General features: G+C 40.4%; 1 long non-coding RNA gene across 1 annotated transcript in view; it reads right to left on the bottom strand.

Moving 5' to 3' along the window:
* Positions 1 to 1,374: 1,374 nt before the first annotated feature.
* The window catches only part of LOC117811282, a 124,810-nt gene continuing 99,588 nt past the window's right edge, over positions 1,375 to 26,596 (bottom strand). Inside the window, exons 2-3 of the long non-coding RNA XR_004630969.1 lie at positions 2,666 to 2,711; positions 1,375 to 2,322 (exon numbers count right to left, since the gene is read on the bottom strand). This is a non-coding gene — a long non-coding RNA (uncharacterized LOC117811282). The remainder of the gene's footprint in view (positions 2,323 to 2,665; positions 2,712 to 26,596) is intronic.

The raw sequence follows: 26,596 nt of genomic DNA, 5'->3' as shown, positions 1-26,596 counted from the left end.
CCTCAACATGTTAGACAGCCATCTGCCTTGACCGAGTTGGGGTTGGAAAGAGGGATTGGAGAATAAGAGAGAGAGCAATGATAGTGATGAGACAGATAGTAGTAGAAGTAGTAGTAGATGTTATCTTAAGCAAGGCACTGAAAGCATCTTCTCTTAACAACATTGCATCATTAGGTTATCTGGCATTTAAGTTTATCATCTAGACCCAGACAATACAGAGTCTACAGTATTTAAGAGAACAGATGAGAGTATTCAGGTTATGAATGAATTGCTCAAGAACAAAAAAGAAGTAGAGATAACGGCAGTCACAGTGCTGCAAAAGGCACCGTCTCCAGTTTCAACCAAAAAAGACTCAAACTTTCTTCAAAACTAAACCTTAAGGACAGAAATCCCATCCTTCAGGCATTCCCTGTGGTTATGTACTTCTGTAGAAAGTTGAAAGGCAAAACTATTTGTTTATAATGATGTTGACTGCTGACGCTGTCAGGCATGTCCTCAGGTGGAAAAACATTTTTTTTCCAACAGGAAACTCTGGCCCAACCAATGCAGCAGCGAAATCTCATCCGTGTGGTGCACCTGCTGCATGTCCTGGGGAAATGCGAGAGAAAAAAGGGAGCTTTCATGCAATTTCAGAGAACTCGAAGGTTATGCCGGCAATTAGTTGAGATAAAAGCTTAGCACGGTTTGAAGCCACCAGCTGGACTATTATGTTTCAGGATCTGGCTTGGTGCTCAAAGCCGTGTCATGGGAAGATTAAATGGGTCCCCGAATGATAGAGGACAAATTGGTATTCAAGCCTATTGGTGAAATTATTTTGGAAAAGCAAAAATTATTTATAAAAACACTCTCCAAATGGTACAGCATGAACACAAACTCCAGTATGTGGAAAAAGTTACAAGTAGAAGTTAAAAGTTGAAACATTGGCTGGCGATGGAATAAAAATGTATAATTAATCAAAATATGATCCACCTATTCTTTCATCCATCTTTCATCTGTGTATACATCCATCCCTTTTGCTTCTTGTAATTCTTAATGTCCATCCATCAAATATTGTGACTGATGGACCTTGTGGGAAAATGGACAGCATCATCAGGTGTCTGTTTCTTGCAACAGCCTCCCATATACACCTATTTCATTATATCCATGGATACAAATCATAGACTGTATAAATAATGGACGTAGTCTCTGTGACGTCCCCCATCTGTTTCTGAAGCACTGTTTTGAAGCCAATCATCGGCCGGAGCCAGATTGGAAATGCTGAACTCAACCTAACGTCTGTTGAGCTAGTGTGTGGTAAAGAGGTGGGCTTTGAGCCTCCTAGCCAACAGCTGCAGTGTTCCTGCCTGTACATCAAGTCAGCTGTGCCTCTGGTAATGGTAAACTTGTAATCTTAATATCTTCGAAACTGCTTTGTTATGAAAAAATCACCCCACGTACAGTTTGTGCCAACCAAGAAATGAGCTTTCCAGACTACATTCATTTTGTGTACCAGGCTGCAAACATGTTTATTTCTGCTGTAAAGATCGGCTTTTCTGAATCAGTGTGTATGTGGTTTCCGGTGCTTCCGGAGCCAGCCTCAAGCAGACACTCGAGAAACTGCAGTTTTTAACACTTCCATATTACCATTAAATTCTCGCGGCAGGAGGTCGACACTTGATATAAACACGGTGACATCTCCTGTTTCAGGGTATGAAATGACTACTTTGTCAACACAACTTAACACACAGTCACATGCACCCACTATAATTCAATAAAAGAATTACATGCACTCGTAATAATTTGTAAACAAAAATTGAATGAAGGTTTTGAGATGGAAGGGTAATGACCTCAGGGGTCCGATGAATCAAACTGCAGCTCTCAAAATTCAGAGTGTGTGGCTATGCCGTGTGTGTCTGAGGCTGAAAATAACAAATGACAGGTTGGGGAGAGGGCACTTTTACACAGGAGTGACAACAGAGACCAGAGAAAAAGAACAAAAACAACAACATGTGTGTGGGTAAGTTTGAAAGCGAGAGAAAGGGACAGAGCAAGCATGTGTGTCACTGGGTGAAGGTTATGTAAAAGCAATCAGTGGCCTGTTTAATCTTTCAGAAAGAGAGCTTGCTCATTTCCATAATCATCATCTCTCTTCCCCTGATCTCCCATGCCGCTTTGCAGCAGAGCCACCAGTCCCAGACGGTAAATTCAAGTCTTTCTGGGATCCAGAGAGACCAGCTCCTCCACTCCTCCACTCCTCATCTCCTTGGGTCCTCAAGATCTGTCCCCGTAATCCTCTTCTGGTCTCTTCACAAGAGGCTCTTAACGTTTGGTGAAAGCATGCTGCTGTTGAGAGAGATTGGGTGCACAAATCTCAGATGGTCATTGCTCGACTATCTCACAAGCATTTTGAGTTTACAAACACCTTTAACATGGTTGCTTTTCAGGTTTAGCAATATGTTAGGTTGAATACAAATCTCAATTATCTTAAATAACTCTGGACAAAAGCTCACTTTAAATACTTCTATGCAATGCCTCTGTTTACGAATGCAAAATAGCAAATCAAATACATTTCACACAGTGTCACTGGGAAGCCCTTTCGTTTGCCCGTATATTTCCAATCAAACCAGGAATCAGGCCACAGACATTTACATGCAAGTGCAAGCTTTGCAAAATCAAGATCACTTACTGGTCATAAATCTCTTACAGTAAACTGTTTCTCTCTGGTTTCTGTGCTGCAAAAGATGAAAAAATAACCAGAGGTAAGCATGCATTTGATAATGAAGTAACAATTATATCTGTGTGTTCAAAAGTATATTTTGGATGCATAGTCAAAGTTTCTTTGGCCTGCACCAGACATCGAGACGAATGCCGCTTCTGAATGTTACCGTAAAGTGTAATAAGTAACTCAGCATTCAGGAGGTTCCTCCAAGCTTTTTGCACAAAGAAATGACTGCATTGTCACCTACTGACACCTGCACAACGATAACTACGGCTTTCCAAAGAACTTGACTCACATTCCTCTCTTCAGTCTCACATAATCCAGCACACAAATTGCCTTCTGTCTGCCTTTCTGTGAAACAACTACCAGTTCTCTAGCCTGCAGTTACTCTTCTACTTTCACTCTGACTTTTGTCATAGCGGTATGCATTGGATGGCGGGTGTGTAACTGCAAAAATTGTTTTCTATCTTGAACTGTTGGGTTCCAAAAGACATACACAGAGGATCTGTGGTTTGCACTGAGAGGAGAATGTCCTGATACTGTAGACAACGATCTTGCCTTCTGTTATTACGCTGGCTGGGAACTGCAATACAAATTTACAAAGGATGGAAAAGTTTTACAAAGTTGTAGACTTTCTGAATTTACATTTCAGAAAACAAATTTACAAAATCAGAAACAATTTTAAAAGCAGAGAGACAATTTTACAAGTGAGTGAACATTTTTACCAGTCCCCAAATAAATTTGCAAACGGCAGATTCTGACAGAAAAGGAATGAGCCAATGATTTAAAAAAAAAAAAAAAAGATGTCTGTAGTATGAAAATGTGCAACAGACAGGGAATTAATATATTTTTGACATTAACAACCTTGTATCTATTAAAATATTTTGATAAGAGAACAACTCAAGATGTGTTCCTGCCAATCACAGCTATGTTTATCTGATGTGGAATTGCAAAATAAATAAATGCTAAATTCCAATGTTTTTTATTTAGAAATTCCAAATCAGATATAGCTGTGATCGGAAAGAACACATTTTGAGTTGTTCTCTTATCAGTCTCTGAGACGGAGTTCTGAGGAAATGCTACTTTGAAACATGCTAGTTTTCCGTGACCACCAACCCTAGCTTTAAAGCTGGGGTTTATAGTCAGATTTAATCAATACATATCAATCAATACATAATGTGTTCCTAAAAAAGAGAGAAAAAAAGCTGCTATCTACAGCCGGAGTAAACCTGGGAAAACACCAAGCAATCATCGTTTTTTGGTCCCAAAATTTTAAACCAATCAAATCTTGTCCTGCCGTTCTGCCCTCCTCCTGCGCATACATTTCCCCGGAGTGCACTACCCGTCCCCAACCCCTGCCTCTGCTTCCCCTGACTCTACTGACTGCCTCTCTCGCCCAACCTCGGGCCTGTCCCCTCTGACCCAATGAGGTGCTTTGCTCAGCACGCCAACTAACAAAGCAACAATCAATTTTTGAATGAATGAAAAACTTCTCCTCTTGTCTCTCCTCTCTCCCGCTCGCACACACTACACCTCTCCTGATGCCTTCACTAACTGTCAACACTGTAGGAATTAAGAGCATCTAAACTGAACATGTTTAACAAACAGGAGAGTTGTTACAGTATTATATGTATTATAACTTTTCTCCTGATATCGTGTCACCGGTACAACTGGATAATGCTAGCATGACAGTTGTGAGTACCAACAGCAGCCATGTTTGTTTGTGTTTTTAACTTTTCACTATGATAATATTTTGGTGAGGACCGGTTTTGAATCAGTCACAATCATATGTTCGAAAATCAGTGGCGCTCGTGCATGCGAGCGGGTTGTCATTTTGCGGGAGCTCCCAGGGGAAGGAATATATTCGCTATCTGACTTCCGTACAAATTTGAAAAACGACTGTTAACGGTTTTTAAAATATTCACAAAAAATTCAACCTGCACAATAATTTGGAACATGGTGTAGTGGGAAAAAAAGAGCTGGAAGAATGATGTGCCGAAACTTGACTAGAGAATATCCAGCCAAAATATAAATGGCCGAGTGGGAGGGTATGGCGACTATATTTGTAATTTAGAAAAGTACACCACTGTCCAGTGTCAACTGGTACATTACATTTACTATATTATGAGTGGCTGTCGGGCAGAAATTGAAGCAAAGCTAAGCAGCATCACCGACCCCACGTCTCAATAAAAACACCCACAGTAGAACCTCCTACAACAACAGTGCCTGTAACCATTCCTCCTGCTCCACTGAGGAAGCTGTTGGAATGTGTTTCCACACTTGCTCCACCACAGCAACTTACAGTATCTGCAAAGCTAATGTTTGGAGGGGTAGAAGGAGAAGGCAATGATTAAGTCAAACCTGATGTTGCCTTACACATTAAAACATGGTTTCAATCTAGTCAACTCAATGAGGCATCAACGTTATCTTACTCTGGTGTCTCAGTAGTGGGGTATACACAAAGCCCAGGTGTGGGAATAAGGACTTGAGAGTCATACCACTGCATCCCATTCAAATCTCTGTCATTAGATCAGCCATATTCAAGCAATCTGACGCATCACCAGTCTGCACCCAAACCCATCTCATCAGCAACTGGACTCAAACAAGTGTCATCAGACTAACGGGAATGTCTGCATCATCATGGTTACTGATTCTTACACAATAGAAGATATTACAACCCTCTGAGATGTGATACTGCAGGCACAAAGAAGGCAGAAACAGCAGAAGGAAAAAAATGGGGGAGAGATTATGAAAGGGTGAGAGAGGGGACAGTGAAGAGAGACAGTCTAGATTAATCTCCCCCCACCCCTCTTCCATTTAGCATCAACTGAACCCACTCATATTTAATGCATTTTTAATGAACTGATCTTTCATTGCGAGGCTAAAGCTAATTTGGTGTGTTATGAATCCTCTTTCTTGGTTAGCCAACGTGCTAAAGCTTTGAAATGTGCATGTGAGTGTTTCAGATTAAGATTGCTGCAGTGATTCGTGTACATGTGCGAGGTGGCTGTGGATCCGCATGGGTGTCTGTGGGCATGACAGTTGTTTTGGTGTGTGTAATGGAAAGGGCTCTGCTGTGGCTGTGTGGCTCACAGATGGGCTGGATATGCAGAGTGGGCACAGAGGGGCTGGCTGAGCTACAAGCCATATCAGCCAATAGCATCATTACTCACAATTAGATCTTAAACAGATTAAAGAATAGGGTGACAACCAGGCAGCCAAGCATTGGAGTAGAGAGAAAGAAATGGTTTCATTATTGGCTCTGTTTTCAACGTTATACTTAATACTTGGTCATTGCTATTTCATTCCAAAATCGACCACCAGTTAGTGTTTATTTGTACTTTTTCACTGTAATGCTTTAAAGACCTATCCTTTGGACCAGCCTCATGACTTTGACTTCACCTCTAGGCCATGGAGTTTTCTTACTTCTAATGGTTACACATTGAAGTGGGCTGCATCTCTCTCTGGTTATCAGTATTACCGGGGGAGAGTGGTAATGTGGTTTGCTCATGCATAACGGAAAATTCAATCAGTCACCCAGATGGTAAAATAATTTAGTGGAGGTTTACGGCAAACCAGGGACACAGCACACCACAACACCAAGATTACAGCAAAGCAGACAAAACTCTGATGACTGTCCCTGCAACACTTCCAATGTTTTTCACCTATAAGGCAGATGGCCGCTGCAAAGGTCAGTCAGAGTGCAAAACACCAAGCAACAATGTAGATGGGTTTCTATTATCCTGTGGAGTCACTGTTGGCCCGACATCAATGGTGTTTCTCACAGGCTACACTTATGTAAAATCATTTTCCACAGCTGAGCCAATACATGAGAATCAAGTATCATTCACAGACTATTATACAATATGATTCAAGTTACTAGGGGTGTGCATCTCTTTTTTATAAGACAATCTGATCCTCTTGTAACTTCAGCAGGCAACTATCTGAATAAGACATGATTCCTAAAAATATAGAAGAACTCAGACAGACTTCATTCTGTGTGAGAGAACAGGATTTGTCCAATGCAAATTATTTAAATCCCAAGTTATATCTCATTTCAATTAACAAAAATACATCCTTATAAATAAAGGCTTTGTGATTGGTTAATTGCAAGTACTCTTAGGGGCTAAGAAAACACCACAACATTATCATAGTGGAAGTAAAAAACACAAACAAACATGAAATGTACGTGCAGGAGGCGGGCAGAACGGCAGGACAGGATATGATTGATTTCATAATTTGGCTCCTGATGGCAGGGATTGGTTGGTGTTTTCCCAGGTTTACTCCAGCTGATAGCAGCTTTTTCGCTCTTTTTTAAGAACACATTATGAATTGATTGCCATCGGGATATAAAGATCATTTAAACCAGTATAACAAAAAGTGTATCTATATCTGACTACAAACCCCAGCGTTAAAGGAACAAAAAATGCAAGGAAAAACTTCAATTTATGATTTGAAAGAGGCCATTGAGCAATGTGTATCATATTGTACAAAACAGGGCCACAGATCTTTAACGCTAGGATTAGTAACCAATAGGAATTGGTAGATCTTGATATCCCTACCACTATAACTAAGAATGATCACTTGATCATGCTAAATCAAAGCATGTTCTCTCTCTGCATTCACCAATCTAGGGATTGATGTGACAAGGTTTCCTACCATACATCAGGTTTGAAAAGTTTTCACAGGTGCAGAAGTTATTCATTATTTATGTTGGAATAAATCCAGACTCTGAAGGAGTGGCTTTGCAATCATGGCACTGTGCTCCTTTAGACCAAGCACTCAGTCATGTGGCTCTGTGCAGAATTCAGTCTTTTTAATAATTTCTTGCTCTAGAAGAAATTCCCCTCTGTGGTACCAATAGGTAACATCTAAAATTCACTTTAATTTCTGCAGACTACTTCTCCGGCTACTTTTCTCCTAAATGCACAAGTAATATTCAAGCAATAAAAAGGAGAGAAAAATGTTCCCTCGGATGGAAAGATTAATTGAGCACATAGCGATGTCTCCAGAGGGTTTGATGTGGCAGGTAATTCTGAGGTGTGTAATTGAAGCTCCAGGCGTACAGTAACTGCAGCTAAGTCATTGCTAATTGATTTGTCAGAGAAAACTTCAGAATGAATAAAAGCTGTGTTCAGATGTGAGTGTAATACAAAGTATGTATGACACTGAACTGATTAAGACATTTGGTTATAACGGTTGAAGTTCACAGCTGTTTTTTCCCCAGACATGTCCCAGATATGTATTAATGCTATCTGTCGTTTAAAGTGTTACAGGGGTGGGTGTTCATATACTTTGTCTGCTATTTGTCCACCTTTCTATCTTACTTTTGTAAAGGCAGACTTTAGTCCAACAAAAGGTCTAAAATCCATATACTTTTTGGTAAATGTATTTCAATTTCTTGCAATATAGACAACCTAAATAGAAGCAGACATTTAGGTATCGCTGTTTTTTGTGCTGGGAGCGCCAACAACACCAATATCACAGCGCTTCTCACCAGCGTTTACTGTTTCTACGTTACCAAAGTATTCCTGCGGCACTTCTGCTTCCCTAAGTAGTGACCATTGGGTATGTTTTAAAATGCTCTATACGATTCATATGTGCTTTCATTCAAATTCAACAAGAAACTGTCACAACTATTTTTTTTTTTAAATATTTTTTGGGCTTTTTACACCTTTATTGATAGAGGGAGAGGACAGTGGATAGTGTAGGAAACTGGGAGAGAGTGGGGGAATGACATGCGGGAAAGGAGCCACAGGCTGGATTTGAACCCGGGCCGCCCGCTACATGGGAGCACAACTTAACCAGTAGGCCAAGTCTGTGCCCAACTGTCACAACTATTGATAGAAATCATGTCTTAGCATTAGAATTAGCTCAGCAGAAATTGTACCTCAAAAAAAACTATGTGATAACTTTTCTCTGTACGGACCTCCACCACTGCTGTTGACAAAGTTGAAACCGGAAGTACCACCCCTTTTTGATTCTGATTGATAAGTGATCAAGAGGTGACTTTGATGAGCGTGGCGGTGTTCCACAAGTTGAACTTCTTTTAACTGAGAGCGCTGAGAACGCTACGACAAATATAAGCTGACACTGAGGGCGTTTTTGAGCTGAGGGCACTGAGTGCTGAAGACTAGTGGTGCAACGGATCATCGTTGATCCGTGATCCGTACGGATGCCTCTCCACGGTTCGGCACGGACGTGGTCCGCGGATTGGTTGATGAAAAAAAAAGAAAAGTTGCGCATGTTCTCATGATGACCGCATGTTCAATCCACACTCACTCGTCAAGCGCAGCGGTAGTCATGGCAAGTGAAGGAGCAGAGGAACTTGAAAAATCTCCTGCATCTTTTAAGTCACATGTATGGGAGCATTTTGGTTTCCCTGTGAAATACAGTGAGTGCTGAATGTGCTTGAGCCACGTTATGAAATTCCGTCACTCACCCACTAGACAAGAGGCTCTATATAGGCGGCCGGCGGGCCGCATCCAGCCGCCTATTTGTGGCCCCTGAACTGTAATTCCTTTACTCTGCATGAAAACGGTGTGTTACAAGTTTGCAGCTCAATGAAAAGTGGACGGTGAAAATCAGCGATTGAAAGAAGAATGGAGGGAATATGTTGAAGTTCCTCTGCTCCTTCACTTGCAATGCCATGAAATGCAGTGAATGAGGCAGGACTGGGCTCACAGTCAAAATAAAGTTTTACAAAATAAATGAAGGACAGAGTTACATTTGTCTTGTCTTCTTTCTTTTTTTTTTTTTGGCGATCCGAAAAACGATCCGATCCGTGACTCAAATCCGTGATACGATCCGAAGCGTGAATTTTTTGATCCGTTGCACCCCTATTGAAGACGCTTAATCACATTGAGTTTGAACAAAAAACTGTCGCTGCCAGCACAAAAAACAGCGGCAGTGGACATGGCACCTTAATGTAACAGCAGACCCTGCTGGAAGATACCAGTAACTTTTTTTTCTCCTAGTTATGTTTCCACTTCACTCTGCATACCTTTCCACACATACACCTATAAAAGGAAGTATGAATCAAAAAACTCTTTACAAACTTTGCGGCTGAAGGACGAAGTACTGTTTGGTCTCCAAAAAAGCAGGTGAAACCTACTTCACATTCCATCCATTGCAGTCTTTGTTGCTGCAGATGTCTGTGCCTTTCTGCTCTGATATTAAACACCAGATTCAGTTTGAAATGCATCAATGTATTTGAGAAGCTGCCATTTCGCCATCAAGAACTAAAGACCAAATTGGATGATGAAGCGGTGCTCACTGACATCAAAAGAGCCGGCCAATTGGAAGAAAGTCTTCAAGTATCAGGCTTGTGTCAGATGCAATGAGAAGCTGTAATAAAGACCGGTATGAGCTTAATGAAAAATGTCTCTTTAACTGTGATAATATGGAGCTACAGTATTTGTGTCTCAGAATGGAAATATGCTAGAGACGAGCATAATAACCCCTCTTTCAATCAGCCGAGTTAGTGGTAAAGGAGGTTACTGTAAAATATTAACCACATTAAAGTGTAATGGATTTTGTTGTGTAAAAGGTTTTTTAGTAGGGACGATGACAGTTGTGACTTATTTTTCTAAATTGCACAAATTATTCGTTGCTGTTTGAGCATTAAAAATGTACACGACACATATTGTTACCTTTAGGAGACTTGCCCTGAGGATAAATATGATACTTAACAAGAGATTACACAAGAAACGCTGCAGAAAGTTCAAACTCCTCCTTGACTTTTACTTCACACTGTGCAGTTTGAAACTAGATGTATTTAGGGATATGGTTCCATGTATAACCTTGCTTGGGCTCCTTGTCAATCAAATGTTTGGTAGCAGAATATGATTATCTGGGCCTTTGAAGCTGGAGCCATGAAAGACTGTTAGGTTGACATGGGAGATTTAGACGCAGGTTAATTTGGGTTGGTGAATGTGAGTTGAAATGCTTTTTGATTTCTGGAAAATAAACACTGATCTAAACTAAAAAAAATCAAAGTCAATGAGTCTGTTTTAAATTCCTATGTAGTTTGAATGTTATCAGTCAGCCCACAGTGGCTTTGACTTCCAGGTGTGGATATGTTTAAAAATGAGTGTTTTCTGTCTGGAGGTTACTTATCATTTCGTCATGCCCCTTCAGACACAGATAAACTGTTTAGCGAGGCCTTTGGGATCCAGATTAAACAGTTTAGCTAACATTGTTTCATAACAGACTTGCCATATTACCTAGAGAGTACTTAAACTGTCACAAATCTGTTGAGAGACAAAGTATTCAAGAAAAGTTTTCATGTCGAGCTAGCAGAGTAAATTTGCATCAACTCTTTCAAGCTAGCAGAGTAAATTTGCATCAACTCTTTCAGGATTATTACAACAGCAGAGACAATTCCCTCAATGTAAGGTAAATATCTGAAGTTAATAACCGTGGTGTTGGAATTACTCTGCTCTTCTAAACTTAATTTACTCAGTGCCATTTTCTTCACTTTGATGAAAGCAGTCAGAGGTGTTATGCAATAAGCTCACTGAATGAATGCCACCCAAGAGTTGCTACCATGCTGAGACTCAGTCGGAGTCTGTGGAGAGGATGTAATGTGTGCGTGCTTAAAAGCATGTTGAATTCCTCCAATATACACTGACTGTGGTTGAAAGAGAGGAGCTGGCAGGGTCTCCCCATGAAATACCCTGAGCCCTCCCAAAGTGAAATTATGATGAGATATTCTCATAGGAGGCTAATTGCTAACATGGTAAAGGACATCCTGATGCATAAAGTGAAGGCTAATGAAGACAAAAGGAGGATGGTGTGAGTGAGCTACATTTATATTGTTGGTTAACATTGTGAGCTGAAAGTGAGCAAGTGCTGTGACCCTTTGACTAATGCTACTGCCAGATGGCCGGGAGCAGCTAGCTAGCAGGAACTGTGAATTGCTGTGTATCTGAGTGGCGGGAATCTGCTTAGCCTCATCCAAATCCAGCTGGTGACACTGGCTGGATTTGGATTGGTGTTGATTGCTTGGAAGAAAATGATATGTTTTCAAAATGTTTGTGTTTGCTATTTTGTTTGTTTATTTGTGTTGCTTCTTTTTAAAGATACCATTAAAGACCTGATTTAGTGTCAGATTCATCGGGCTCGGCTGCAGTCACGATAGTGATCCCAATCGTCTGTCTGTTTGTGTCTATGGATGTCCTATAGCTTTAAGAGCTGCAATAATTATATATCAAGACAAAAAGGTGCATAACAAATACATGTTTTTCTCTCTTTCGCTCCGATTCTGTTTCTTTCCTTTTCTTCTCTCTTCATTCTTCTTTGTATCTCTTTCTTGCCCTCCAGGAAAGTCATTTTTTATTTCTTCTCTAAATTCCCTCTATTTCATCTCTTCTGTCTGCTCATCTGCCCTCCTTTCCCTCTCCTGTTTTCCATCTCCGTCCCTGTCCTCCATAGTCCGTCCTCGACATTCTCCCCTCTCCTCTTCTTATTCTCCCTCCTCCCTCTCCTCCTCCTCCTCTCCTGACAGAGCTATGAATAACAATTAGAGGATATACAAGTCACAGAGAAACCGTTTAAAAGTTTGAAATCACTTCGCTGTAGAGTATCAGCCTGTGTTAGCCTGAGGGGTGGGGGTGTGGGGGGGTGGGGGTGGAGGTGTTATGGCTAAAACCAGGTCCATTGCTGAGGATACTGAGAGAAAAAGGAGGGAAATTATTATTTTCCCCCCGCCCTGCTGTCTGCCAGTCCTCAGAAAAAGAGGAGATTATTTATCAGCCGTTCCTGTCTGGTGCCCAGAGAGTTCTAGTTATCATGTGAGAGGCGCTTGAACAGCACACAAAGAAACTCCTCTGATTGTTGTCGTCATGCCGCTGCAGCTTTAATAACAAGCTGGTAACAAAGAAATGCTGTAGGCTTGCTGCTTATTAAACAAGCTGCTTTGACAACATGCGTGAAGCTGAGGTGAAGACAGTTTGATTTTATTTTGGGATAGCATCTGTGGCGCAGTGGCACATCACTCAACATGTCAGAAGAATACACCACCAAGTTTGGACGCAGTGAGTTACCCACTTCCTGGTTTACTTTTAAACTGACATAATTTCATTTTATTGCTTTTGTTTGTTTGTTTATTTCTGCAATCTGCATTTTCCAAGCATTGTCATCGGGCGTGCACCGTAACTCTTCAACCCAAATTATCCATCCACTCCTTGTGCAAGGCATCAGCGTTCTTTTTTGGAGTTTAACAGGTCGTGAGAAACTTGATGAGAGGACACATGCTTCGGCTGCATAAGCATGGGCGTCACAGTTGAGGGGGGACTACCCAGGGTCCATATGGAGAAGACCCCTGATTGGCCTTTCAGTTGGATTTTTTCCCTTCTTTGAGTTATAGCTGTTATAAGATAAGTAAAACAAGCTGAACAAAATAAACAAAACTCTTAACATTTCAACTGGAAAAAAATGGCAGGTCTCTCTCCGAAGCGCCCTCAACCCTGTGAAATGCTCAATTGTCACACTGATGTAACCGTGATGATGACAGCAAAGTTTATTGATGTTCTAGCAACATGTCTTCCCCAAGAAAGCAACATTAGGATATTAAAAAAAGAAAACACTGAAGGAAAACGACAATTTTCAGTTTTCAGCCTTGGTCTCCTCATTTTCGGTTTTCGGTTTCAGCCAAAAAATTTCATTTCAGTGCATCCCTAATGTTTTCTTTCTTATGACTAAGTAACACAAATATTCAGATTGTAACACAAGGAGTTATTCAAGGATATCAAAGGCTCATTTGTGTGATGGAGGAGTGTTTAAAGCTATGTTCTGAGCTGGCTTGGGCTGTGGTGGTGGTGGAACACAATGTAGCCCAAAATTCCGAGCAACGCCCCTGTCCGTATGTCATCTCTAAAAAAAAATCCCTGCAGTAGCAGCCTTGTCTAAGTGATTGGAAAATAATCCAAAAGTATGCACAGATGTGGGACAGCCAGTTATTGCTGGTTTGGCTGCATGAGGCAAGACTTGACTTGTTCATTAAAGGGTGGGAACCTCATAAAAAGGGGGCTGGTCATCACATAGAACAAATTCCAGTCTCATCTCTCTCATTTGCTTTGTTTGTTTGTTGTTGTCCTTGTCCTTGTCAGGGGATTGTCACACCTCTGCTCTTTTCCACAAAGTTAGTTTACCCTGCAGTTGTTTCTCCCTCATCTTCATCACATTCCTCTGCATGCTGATTAGGGGTGGGAATCGAAAACCGGATCCAACTTATAACCGTCTCCAATTGATCAATTCCATCGGAATTGTACACCTCAAATGTTATCGATTCTTCTTAACAATTCATTTCCCAGAACGATGTCACGTCACGTCATGCACGGTACGTTACATTACGTCACACACTCTGCAACGCAAAACTCCTTCAACCATGAGAACAATGCCGTGTGCAATCAGTGCAACACTGTCATCTCATGCAAAGGTGCAAATACCTCAAACATGCTGAAGCATTGTTCCACTCGGCCTCAAAGCTTGGGATTCACGTCAGGCTGAAGTGGAGAAGGGTTCCATGTGGACATGTTCGCGTCGGGGAGGCTAACCCCCGTTTACCTCTCCACTTTCCGAGTCGGGACGCTTTCCCTCAGGCTCGAGGGTCCATGTCCGAACTCACGGGGCAGAAAATGAGGCAGCGAGAGTGGGTAAAATACCTCTGAGATGACCCCTGGAGGAAAAGTGTTTTTCCTCTCCAAATTCAAAGTCTGTTCATCCAGGCTTGTGGGGCCACGTCCGGACTCACGCGGCTGAGACTGAGGTCAACCTATTGTTCAGTATGTTCAAGTTGAATATGTTGCTGTTCAGTCTTGTGCAGACATCATTTTCGAAAAAATTAAATGGTTCCTTTTGGTGCGGAAGACTGTGTAGAAGTAATTTTTTTCCCCTCAAAAAAGTACTCAGGAATCAGGCATAAAACCTTATCAATTCCCACCCTTAATGCTGATGGTGTTAAAGAATCTTTCACGTTATTCCATTCTCACACTTTGTATGTAGCTCTTGCAGATCACCATTTGTTGTTTACATAAAACAAACATTCATGCAGGTGTTTCGAGGACAGCACGCAGCTGCTCCCACTAGCATGTCTGTTGGCACTAACATGTTAAGTGTTACTACTCCTCATCATCGCAAAGCACACAAAGTCCTTCATATATGCATAATATGACTTTAATTTGATTGGAGTATCCTGATCTCCCTACTGTGTGTGGAGTGGGCAGGGCTTACAAAGAGTATAGATAATCCTTTAAGTTTCATTTTCACTTAGTTAAGCGTCAGGACTGGTACGCCTTGTCGGTGAGTAATTGTATACCGTCAGTGATTATGTTCCAAACAATAATTAATGTAAACTTATGGTTGTTAATGTCGAGTTATGTTTTCTGCTTATATTGCAGGTTTACAACCTAACTAACTATTAAGTTGTTTTTGTTTTTTTTAGTTTATTTATTATTCATCGTGTCGTGCACCTTAAGGTGCCCAGCCCATGTGGACTTACAAGACACTACAAAACAAAACAAAATAGGAGCAACAACATAAGAAGAAAAAGAAAAATAGGGAAGGGCAGTTACAATACTGCACATGTCCAACAATGACCTAAAGTAATTCAAAAGCACAGTAGTACACTTCAGACATTTGGCAGTGACAACAACTAAATCAGACATAGAGTGTGCTCCTACGCTGCTGAACAGCATTTAACACAAACTGAGCAAACTGAAACACTTTGTGAGTAAACAGAAACTGAAGTTGATCTTCATCGGACATGCAAAACAAATCAGGACAGTTTTCTGATATTTTGTTGAAAGGGAGGCACCTGAGATCATGATGTGAAGGACAGTAGAATAAAAAGTGCATTTCATTTTCAACTTCCTCCAGATCACACAAGGAACACTTTCTCTCCTCCTCTGGAACAGCGTGGAAGCGACCTGTTTCTAATGCCAGAGGAAGGATATCACATCTCAGCTGAGCACAGACAGACCTCTGAGCTCTGGTTAGGTTAAGAGTGACGTACAGCTCCGGCTGATACATTTTTTTGAACAGACAATATGTTCTTAGTTTGGGCTTACACAGGACTTCTTCTAACCATTTGTGTTTGTAAGTGTCAAATAGTTTTGTTTTAATCTGACTCACACTACAGGTTAACATGTTTCTATAAATATATTGGAGACCTACCTTGTCAAATATTTTCGCAAGCTCTGAAGTAGAAGTAGAAGTAGAAAATTTGTTTAGTTAGCCGGTTGTCTGGCATATTAATAAATCTATTCCACAGTCTCACCATGTCGCCCATATGCCGTATGTCACAAGGTTCCCATCCCATGTCACCATACAATGCAGTCAAAGTTAAGAGTGCAGTTAAGAGTCAAATAACATCTAGCCACCGAGTGTCGGTAGGCACGTGTGCATTTGATGTGTGAAATAAACGTGAATAGAAGGAGACTTGAGTTGTCCGCCGTATCTGTACTGACAACCCTTCCAGAGGGGAGTTTATTAAACTATAGCAGGTAGATTAATAAAATATGGACAATCTTATTTCGGTAGCAGTCCTGGCTCCGATCTAATATTGTATTTGTTTTTCTATCAGATCTGCTTAGCTCAACCATGAGTTTTTCTATTAAATAAGAACTATGAAACAGTCCACTTTGGTATATCTTCTCTGAAGTGACATAATCTGTATGCAAAGCTTCAAACTTTAGCCATACATCATGTTTATTGGGCAAAAACAGTTCCAGATTACAAGTTTCAGAGGAACAAACTGGAAGGCCACATTAATACCCATACAGATGGCAAAATATAAATATATAAGACAGGCAGTATAGTTTACAGAGCAGACTTGCTTCCAAAACACTAAAATCACCACCACCATGCTGCCAACTCCCCTCACACCAACACCATTGTTTTTGAATCCACCTCCGCCAACCAATTTCCACCACAGTCACCCCTGTCCCCTGCACCGCCTCATACCGTCTAATTAAAATTGGCACATTTAATTTAGCCCCACAGCCAGCTTCATTCCGGTGATGGATGGCAGTGGATGAGTGTAATTGAACTTCGGAGAAAAGAGGAAGGAAGCAAAGGAGGAGACATCAATTAGCATAACCTGACTGGCCACTTCATTTATCAGCCAGGACTAAGGTAGGATTGAACAGAATAGAACAGAATAAAACCACTGACCAGGGGCCAAGTGCAACAGCTGGGCGTAAACTAAGTCAGTCATATCTCCTATGTCAAACTTAGCTATGGCCAACTCTTTTACAACATAACTAAACACCAAAAAAACTGAGATTTGAACAGGGAAATTGGAGTAGTCTGTAACTAAAACCGTCATTATAAAGCAGCATAATCATTGACTTGGAGAGAGTTCCCTCACTTTCACAGGACTGGAAAGCATTGACAGCTCAGATACGACAGCCTCTGAGTCATGCTGTAGCTGTGGAGAGATCTGCCACTACCAGTGTCCGATAATGGATTACTATCGCTCATCTTAATCAACTTTCATCAATCATCTTGTAAACAAGTCAAGCTGCCATATCTTTTTCTCTATGACTGTTATTTATGTGTATATCACCTTGAATACACAGACTAATCTAACTTTACAGACTTAAGCCTGCTCCTAAACGAGCCTTGACCTTTACGCCGGTGTTTCTGTGACAGCAGTGTGGCGTGGATGTTTACATTTTAAAGCCATGCTCAGTCCCTGCACAGTGTTTGTAATGGACTGAGAAGCTCCTTCAGTGAGCGACTGGTGATGCTGCAGTGCTCCACAGAGTGTCTTAGAAGGTCCTTTGTTCCTGCAGCAGTTAATGAACAATTAGAGCCATGGATCTGACCCATAGCTGTTAATTATGCCTCAAATGGTGTGACTGTGTTATTTGTTTATTTGTCATGTTTTTGTGACTGTACTGTCTTAATATTTGTTGATTCTGTGAACAGACACTTGTGGCATATGAATTTCCCCCACAGGGGATCAATAAAGTTATCTAATCTAATCTAATCTTTCTCTATTTCTGAATCTCACACGTATTTTAAGCGATTGTCGATAACGTTTTCTTCTTTTGCTATTTAATGTAGCTAGCCTTCTTCTTCTCCTGTTTCTTAATGTAGTAAGCGAACAGCTCCAAGACACCCGTTAGCCACCATCTGGTGGGAACAACGGATGACAACCTGGCACCGGTAAAACAATGAAAAAGTGTAATTTTAAAATGAAATAATATTCACATGAACTCTTCAATTTTGAAGAAGTGAACAAATATTCAAGCATTCTAAAATCATGTCCCACCCATAGACTGTATAAAATATGGACGTAGTATCTGTGACGTCACCCATCTGTTCCTGAGAGCTGTTTTGAAGCAAATCGACGGCAGCAGCCATATTGGTAATGCGGAACTCAACTAGGCAGAGTGTGACGTAGTGTGAGTCTCTTAGCCAATGGCTGTGTGTTCTCGACCGGGAGTCACGTCAGTCATGTCCTTATTTGGGCAAAACTCATAATCTTAATATCTTCGTAACCGTCATGTTAGAAAAAAATTCACCCCCCGTACAGTGTGTGCCATTAGAGAGATTAGCGTTGTAGGGCCAAGACGTTTTTTGAACCAGGCTGTAAACATGTTTATTAATGCTGCAAAGATCGTCTTTTTCCCATTCATATCTATGTGGTTTCCGGTGTTTCTGCAGCCAGCCTCAAGCGGATTTTCGATGTATTGCAGTTTATATCACTTGGCTTGGCTTCATCGTTTGAGACCGGAGTTTGCCGCTTGGTCCCACCCCTATTTCCTAACCTTTAGCTCTATGTCAGATGTAGGATTAAACCCAAGCGGAAACCTCCGGTCTCATAATATAAAGCCAAAGAGGAAGTGATAAAAACTGCAATTCATTGAGAATCCGCTTGAGGCTGGTTGCAGAAACACCTGAAACCACATACACACAAATTAAAAAAAGACGATCTTTGCAGCATTAATAAACATATTTACAGCCTGGTTCAAAAAACGGCTAGGCCCTTCGTAGCTAATCTCTCTATCGGCACACACTGTAGGGGGGGGGGTGAGGGTGAATGTTTTTCTAATGCAACGGTTCAGAAGTTATTAAGATTCCAAGTTTTTGCCCAAATAAGGACATGACTGACTTGACTGACTTGACTGACTTGACTGACAGACGAGAATACGTAGCTGTTGGCTAGGAGGCTCAAACTCCACCCCTTTACGTCACACTCTTTTGGATGAGTTCCACATTTCCAATATGGCTCCCGCCTTCAATTGGCTTCAAAACAGCGCTCAGGAACAGATAGGTGACGTCACGGATACTACGTCCATTATTTATACAGTCTATGGTTACACCCAGGTATCCCCTCCAGCTGGAGCATTCAGCTCCAGATGACCACTTTAAGAAGTTTGAAGTTTGAAGTTTGTCCTTGTTTTTTGCAATTAAACACATAAAAGCAGACAAATTAAAGGGTAATTTGGTGTAATCTGCAGTGTAAATGACAATCAAGACATCTGGATACTGTGACATCTCGCAGTCATGAAGAGAGAGAAGAAGACAGTTATTTTTATTTTAGTTTTTTACTTATCTAAAAAATGTTATTTTAGGAGAGATAGATTGCTGTCAAGCTGTCTGATGCTGGAAATGTTTGGTGTAAGTTTGAGTGTGTGTGTGTTTGCGCGTGTGTGTGTGTGTTGATATATGTATGTGTGTGTGTTTTAATAGTGTCTTATTTACTATTTCAATCCCTATCTTTATATCACAAGCAGTCAGAGCCATCACTGCCATCACACACACTGACACAATGTCAATCTTTATCTGCTTTATAACAAACCCTTCCCATAATGTTATTATTCTATTCTGTCGTTCAAGATCTGATTCACGCCTCAATCTCTCTTATCTTTCCAGAGGCAGGATGATATTGTTTTCTCATAATTGGCAGCAGGCTGTCAGCTCTGGTTAACGTGCACTTATTACAGACATACAGAAGGTCTATGTTACAGCTCACGTTATCCTGCTCTTGTAATAAGAAACGCCTCGTTAGTTTAGCTTCACATGCACCCAGTTTGTGGATATGAACGTATGGCAAGAAAAACATAGTGCCAAAAGTCATCATAAGAGTATTCATGACAGAAAAGATTACCTGAGCCTTAAAGAAAATAATGGATAGTTCACCGGGGGTTTAAGTCAAAACCACGTATCACTCTAAGCCTGTGATTGGCTATGTTTACATGAGACTTTTAATTCCTCTTTAATTCAGAAAAAAAATTAAATCCTTTTTAAAAAGATTTAAAATGACCATGTAAACACCTAATTCCGAATGAAAATGGCCATTCCGAATTAAACTTAAATCTGAAGTAAGTGGCTGGTTTATTCTGATTTTAAATCGGATTAGAATAATTCCTTGATCATACGTTCATTCCGCTTTAAATTAATCCCGGTCGTTCTGCGCATGCTCGTTCCCTTGTCCTGCTGCGATGACGCACATATTCCGCGCTGACAGGCACATATTCCAGGATGGCAGCCCGAAGCAAGAATTGGACTTGAGCGGAGAATATTTATTTATTTAATAGGAGCCTTAGAAGAAATGGATATCATGGAAAGAGTTGATAGATGGAAGCATAAAAATGTGAACCTTTTTAAAGCTGTAGAGTCCAAGTTAATCGAGGGACTTGTCACTTGTGTGGTCTTCCATGTTGTAACCGTAAATGAAAGAAGCAGGAACTGGAGTCTGTTTTGTTCCGGTAGAGGTAAATACGTCACGCGTGCCCCTGTCCAATCAGAACCCTTCCCAACCCCAGGTTTAAGCTGAATTGAATAAAGACCATTAAATGTGTTTTTCCATGTAAACCTCAATTCGGAATGACTATTTCCATGTAAACGCGAAGGAGAATACTTTGATTCCGAAATATTTAATTCTGAATAATTAATTCCGAATTAAAAAACATCATGTAACCGTGGCCATTGACAGAAGACCTTCCTCAAGACAGCTGGTAAAGGATTGGAAATTGCCCAGTAAAGAGGTGTGAAAGGATGCCATTTTCTCTCTCTTTCGGATAAAGACAGAATAAATAAATAAAATGAGATAGAGATCCCTTCAGGCATTGCTCATATATCTTGTTCAAGAGAGTGCGATAGACGGGAGGTCACAGTGACCGTTCACAAGAAGAGGATAGAAATAAAAGGCCAGCAAAGTGTTTCCAAGGGACAATAGGATGTTACATTAGAGTCGACCTTTGACCTTCACAGAAAAAAAATGCACTTCATCATGGAATATGTTTATTACTCCCAGGAGTTCCCAAGATATTACATTTAAAAGAATGGGACAGGCAGACAGCATGAAAGTGTTTGAAACGCCCAACAGAAATCAGGTCTCAAAAATGGCAGATCAGAATCCTCTACTGCCCTTCTTTAGTTTTACTCCAGGTGCTTTTTTAAAATTGTTGCATTGACTTCATGACAGTCGAACTGAACGGAAGAGACAAGAAAACAAAGCCACCCTATTTAAACACGATGATGAAGTGACTTGAGAATTCACCAGAGACGCAGCCTATATATGAATATTGCACAAGCAGCAGATGTACACAAACACACACTTCGGCATTATATGGAAGTCATGCAGAGAGAGCTCCGTAGACTCAGGAAGTTCTCTTCAACAAACACTGTTTGAAGAGTGTTTACAAAGCTCCCAGGCAAAACACTACTTCCACACTTCTGTTTATTCCCTTTTTTGATTTCCTTCTTCTTTCGCTCGTTTTCTCCATCTATCTCGCTGTCTTTGCCCTGCTGTTCTCCTTTCCCACTTTCCATCCCTCTATTCCCATTTTTTCTCTTCTTCCTGCTCCTTTTCTCCTCCAGCTAATTAGATCAAGACATATAGTGGCTGTGTGACAGTACTCTCCGTAGAGCGCAGGGGCAATATGAATAATTGAGAGGCTATTATCCCCTGCTATTACACCCTGAACAGAGCAACAGGGTTGGCTGACACGGATAATACTGCCACCACTGTCATTTGTCATCATTTGTGTCGGCTCCTAATGAATAAAAGGACATCTGTTTTCTTTCTTTTTATCCAAATTATTACTATTAGCATGGCAAGTCTTCCTATCACCACGCAGTAATTTAATAGTGTCTGTCTTCAAGCTTAACAATGAAAATTACTGTTGATTTTACTGACATGAACCTCACATAGCAGCTGCACGCATGCTGTTATTTCACCATAACATTTTAGTTCCTGTTCCCGTTGACACTACTAATTATAGCCCACAACAAAAACAAACGTTTAAAACCAATCAAGGATGACACCATAAATCAACCGTCACAGTAATTTTCATCAACATAAATACTCAGAAGATGAGCTAATGTCACTGTGTGTGTGTGATACCTCAGCTGTGGATGGTGTTTCTCCAGAGGAAGCATGATATGAATTAAGTCTGCCCATTTGAACATGTGGTAAGGCCTCTGCTGTCAACAGGTTGTAGTATTATGATACATTTTAAAGGTGACATATCATGCAAAATCGACTTTTTAATGGTGCTCTACCTGAAATGTGTGTCCCTGGCATGTCTACAAACCCCCCAAAGATGAAAAAAATCCATTCTGCCCCTGTTTTGATTTCTCCACCTTTCTGTAAATGTGTGCTGAAACGAGCCGTTTCAGTTCTCCGTGTTTTTCATACATCATAACGCCATCCGGTCTGTAACAGAAGTCAGAGCTCGGAGCTTGTTCAGCCCATAGACTGTATAAACTCAACTCAACCCCTCCTCCGTTTTTCATTACCTGCACACGTGTGTGCTAATAAGGAGCTTAGGAGGGAGGCATGTTAGTTGTAGGCTGTCTTAATAAACACAAAGGACGGTTTTACTCCCCACGTCTGCAGATTTGAAGATCTAGTGGATGAATTTTATTTTTCATGGAAAAGTGCTAGCGCTAGTTAGCATAGCCACATAGCTACATGTTTGTCGCTGTGTACCAAGACACACGTCGACATACTGACAAATAAAACAACAAGAAACACAAAATCTGTGACCAATCGTTCAGAAAGGTCCTGCTGCAGGCGCCTCTCTGTCAGGATCAGATTCTGGATCAAATTCAGAGGGTTAAAGAAACGCGGGTCTGCGAGCAGCCATGTATAACGTCCTGGAGAATTGAGGGCACATCCACTTCCTGAGGGGGCGTTGTCAGAGAGCTCATTCTCATTTAAAGGCGCAAACACAGAAAACAGCCTGTTCTGAGCAGGGCTGAAAAAGAGGGGTTTACAGGCATGCCAAAATCTGATTTCAAAGTGTTTTTTTGAGCATAAACTTCACTTCAAAGACATGTTTTGGGGACCTCTTAGACCAATATATTTTGATGCAAAAGAGCGTAATATGTCACCTTTAAAGTAAAAGGGATAAAAAGAAACTGTCGGGGCACTAAGTTCTACAGTCCCTGACAAAAGTCTTGTCACTTATTCAAGTTGTAGGAACAACAAATAACAACTTAACTTGTAGTTGATCAATTGGAATCAGAAATGGCTCATATGAAAGGCAAAGCCCTCTAAATTATCTTTATCTTACCAAAATATTTTTTTTCATCATTCATTGAGTTTTTTCATTTAATTAGGACAGAAAGGCCAGAGGTCTTGTCGCATATAGAAATAATGTAGAAATTAAACATATACTTTACTTTGAATACACAAACATGCTACAATAACATCAGAACATAAAGTCACTGTGTCTTGCAGGTCTCCCAGAGTTCATCACGATTCTTAGGTTACATCCTCCAAACCTCCTCCTTCATCTTACCCCAGACATGCTCAATAATGTTCATGTCTGGTGACTGTGCAGGCCAAACCTCAAGCACCTTGACCTTCTTCGCTTTCAGGAACTTCAATGTGGAGGCTGAAGTATGAGAAGGAGCACCATCCTGCTGCAGAATTTGCCCTCTCTTGTGGTTTGGAATGTAATGGGCAGCTAGAATTTATTGATATTTCAGGCTGTTGATGATGCCATCCACTCTGCAGATCTCACACACACCCCATACTGGATGTAGCCCCAAACCATGATTTTTCCTCTACCAAACTTGACTGTTTTCTGGGTGAATCTTAGGTCCATGCGGGTTCCAACAGGTCTTCTGCAATATTTGTGGCGATCGGGATGCAGTTCAGGTGATGCTTCGTCCGAAAAATCTAACTTCTGCTACTTTTCCACTATATCCTTATGTGACAAGCCTTTTGTCAAGCAGTGTAAATATATCCACTGGCCACATGCATTAGTGTGGTCTTATTTACCTTTGTGGAAAGATGCATATTGTCAGCATGTTTCATGCAGGACAGAGTAGGAATAGGGGACGAAACAAAACTAGTTACTAGATATCCAACATCATTTAGCTCACATCAATATCTCCCAAACATAGGTGATACCTGGGCATGCCACCCCAAAGTACATTTCCTCCAGCATCCGTGGTCAATGTAATCAATGATCTCTCATTGCTTTCTGCCTCTTAGGTCTGTTAACCTGCAGTGCCTGACACATGCTCTGCAGGTGATCAGAGAGAGAGACAAATCCTCTTGTAAATACACTGATTGAAGTGCGATGTCTCATGTGAAATGTGAAGCATTGTTTAAAAGCTACGTGCAGCTGGTTGCTGTCCATGTCATTCTGCACTCTTAGTTTTAGACTGCTGTGAAATGCTGTGTCATTAACAAGCCTTATCAACACGCTGGTCCCCTGTTGTGATCGCATAATAAGGAGTGAAACATTTCAAAGCATGAGTTTTATAATTTGGGTGTCTTTATAAAATGTGCTGCTGATGGAATATGTCAAAAGATCAGATACATACATGGGGGACAGACACTCTAGGAGACAGGGTGGGTCACCACGCTGTGTGTACAAATAATAATAATAATAATAATTATTATTAATATTATTATTATTATTATAACAACAACAATAATATTAATAATAATAATAATAATAATAATAACAATAATAATAATAATAATGAATAATAATAATAAAAATAACGTTGGATCATAAAGAACAATGACAAAAATAAACCTGATAACATAATTAATAGTGATAATAATAATAATAATAATAATAATAATAATAATAATAATAATAATAATAATAATAATAATAATGATATTAATGATATTAATGATACTACTAATTGAGGAATCTAGAAAAACAAAACCTTTTTTGACAAGAATACACTTTGATGCATCAATGAATCTTCCCACAAACAGCCCACAGAGTGTTCATTTGTTCAAGGCTGTGAAATATGAGTTGAGTTTTAGCAATTTAAGTTTGAGTGGCAGCCTAATTAATGTTCACAAAATGAAGCTACGCCCCTGAAAATTAGACAAGACAGATGCTATTTCATCCTGAAAGATGTGTTGGTGCACAAAATGCTCAAAACATGTAGAAACAAATATATATGTTTAGAAGCAGGGATGGAATTACACACTGAAATAACAGCCTGGGCAGAGAGTGTTAAGAAAAGCATTATTTACTGAAGCTGCTTGTTGCTACTGCTGAAGGTTATTTCAAGAACTTAAATTACCTTTATGACCTGAACAGCATGGTGTCAATTCAGCATTCCTGTGAGTAAGTTATGGACTTCCTGTTGCTATTTTGCCTTTGTTCATTTAACCAACATTTTCGCAACACCCAGAGCTGACTTGAAATGATACACTGCTACATAATGGCTTTGCATGATGACCTTTAATACAAAGAGTGTTAAAATTCCAGACTCAGTCATAGCTGAGTTTATATGTTTGACTTAAACGTTCACAGACGTTTGAAAGGGGGTGCAATAAAACCCACATTTCCATGTATTGTACTAAAAAGATCAGACACTATTAAATCACTGTCTATCTACTCCTTCAAAGTCCTTATATGAAATTTAAAATACTTAACCCTTTGAAACAAAACCTTTCAAAACTTTAATATGACAGCAGAAGGATGTGACTTTTTTCACACACACACACACACACACACACACACACACACACACACACACACACACACACACACACACTAGTGATAGTGAAATAAATCCAATCAGTGTGTATTTGCTTTTTGTAATGGGGGCAGAGCAGAATCTGACTCTATTCTTTATCTTCTTTCTCTTATACTTAAATTAGTTTTTTCTTTTCTCTTAATCATTACTTTTCCTTTCCATCTCTTCCACATTTCTTGCCGACACATCTTTTCTGTCTTTCTCTGTCTGCACCTATTTTCAGCTTGGACGCTGCTCTTTTTCCATTTTCTCTCTTACAGCCACAACACAGCAGCACCCCACACTGCGCCATATGGCTCAGTGAAGATGATATCAATTCAACTTGCTGGACAGGAGGGAAAATGAAGGAAAGAAAAAATGAGTAGTGTGTGGTGTGTGGTGTGTTCGTGTGTGTGTGTGTTTCTCTGGAGCCCATCAACCCCACCACACTCTTTGTTAAAGAGCAGCCATGCATAACCAAACACTTCTTTACGTACACACAAATTCAGACACACATACAGAGTGAAGAATCTGGTCTAACGACACAAAGACAGACAGGGAGTGTAAAAGGCACACGTCCTCTGAGTACTTACCTGTGACATCTCGGTTGTACGTGTATCTGAAGATGAGGGAGGTATTTTTGGATGAAAATTAAATGCAGGCTATCTTCTTTGATTTTACTTCATGTCTTTCATGTCTTAATTGGGGTCAAAGGACCAAACTGGTGTTTATGCATAAACCGCAAACGTACCCTCAAACATCAGTGGTTGAAATTTTCCATAACAATGTTTTCTTCTCACCAGTCAGCCGTGGAGGCTCCATTATGAATATTAACTTTAAGACACTTGGAACTTACTTTTAATGTTCATCCCCAATCACAATGGAATCCATATTTGCTTTTGTCTGCATTAAGAAGTGATTGGTTTCAGTCTG

The sequence above is a fragment of the Notolabrus celidotus genome, chromosome 4, assembly GCF_009762535.1.
Source record: "Notolabrus celidotus isolate fNotCel1 chromosome 4, fNotCel1.pri, whole genome shotgun sequence".
NCBI lineage: Eukaryota > Metazoa > Chordata > Actinopteri > Labriformes > Labridae > Notolabrus > Notolabrus celidotus.
This window is presented reverse-complemented; position numbering and strand designations above follow the sequence as displayed.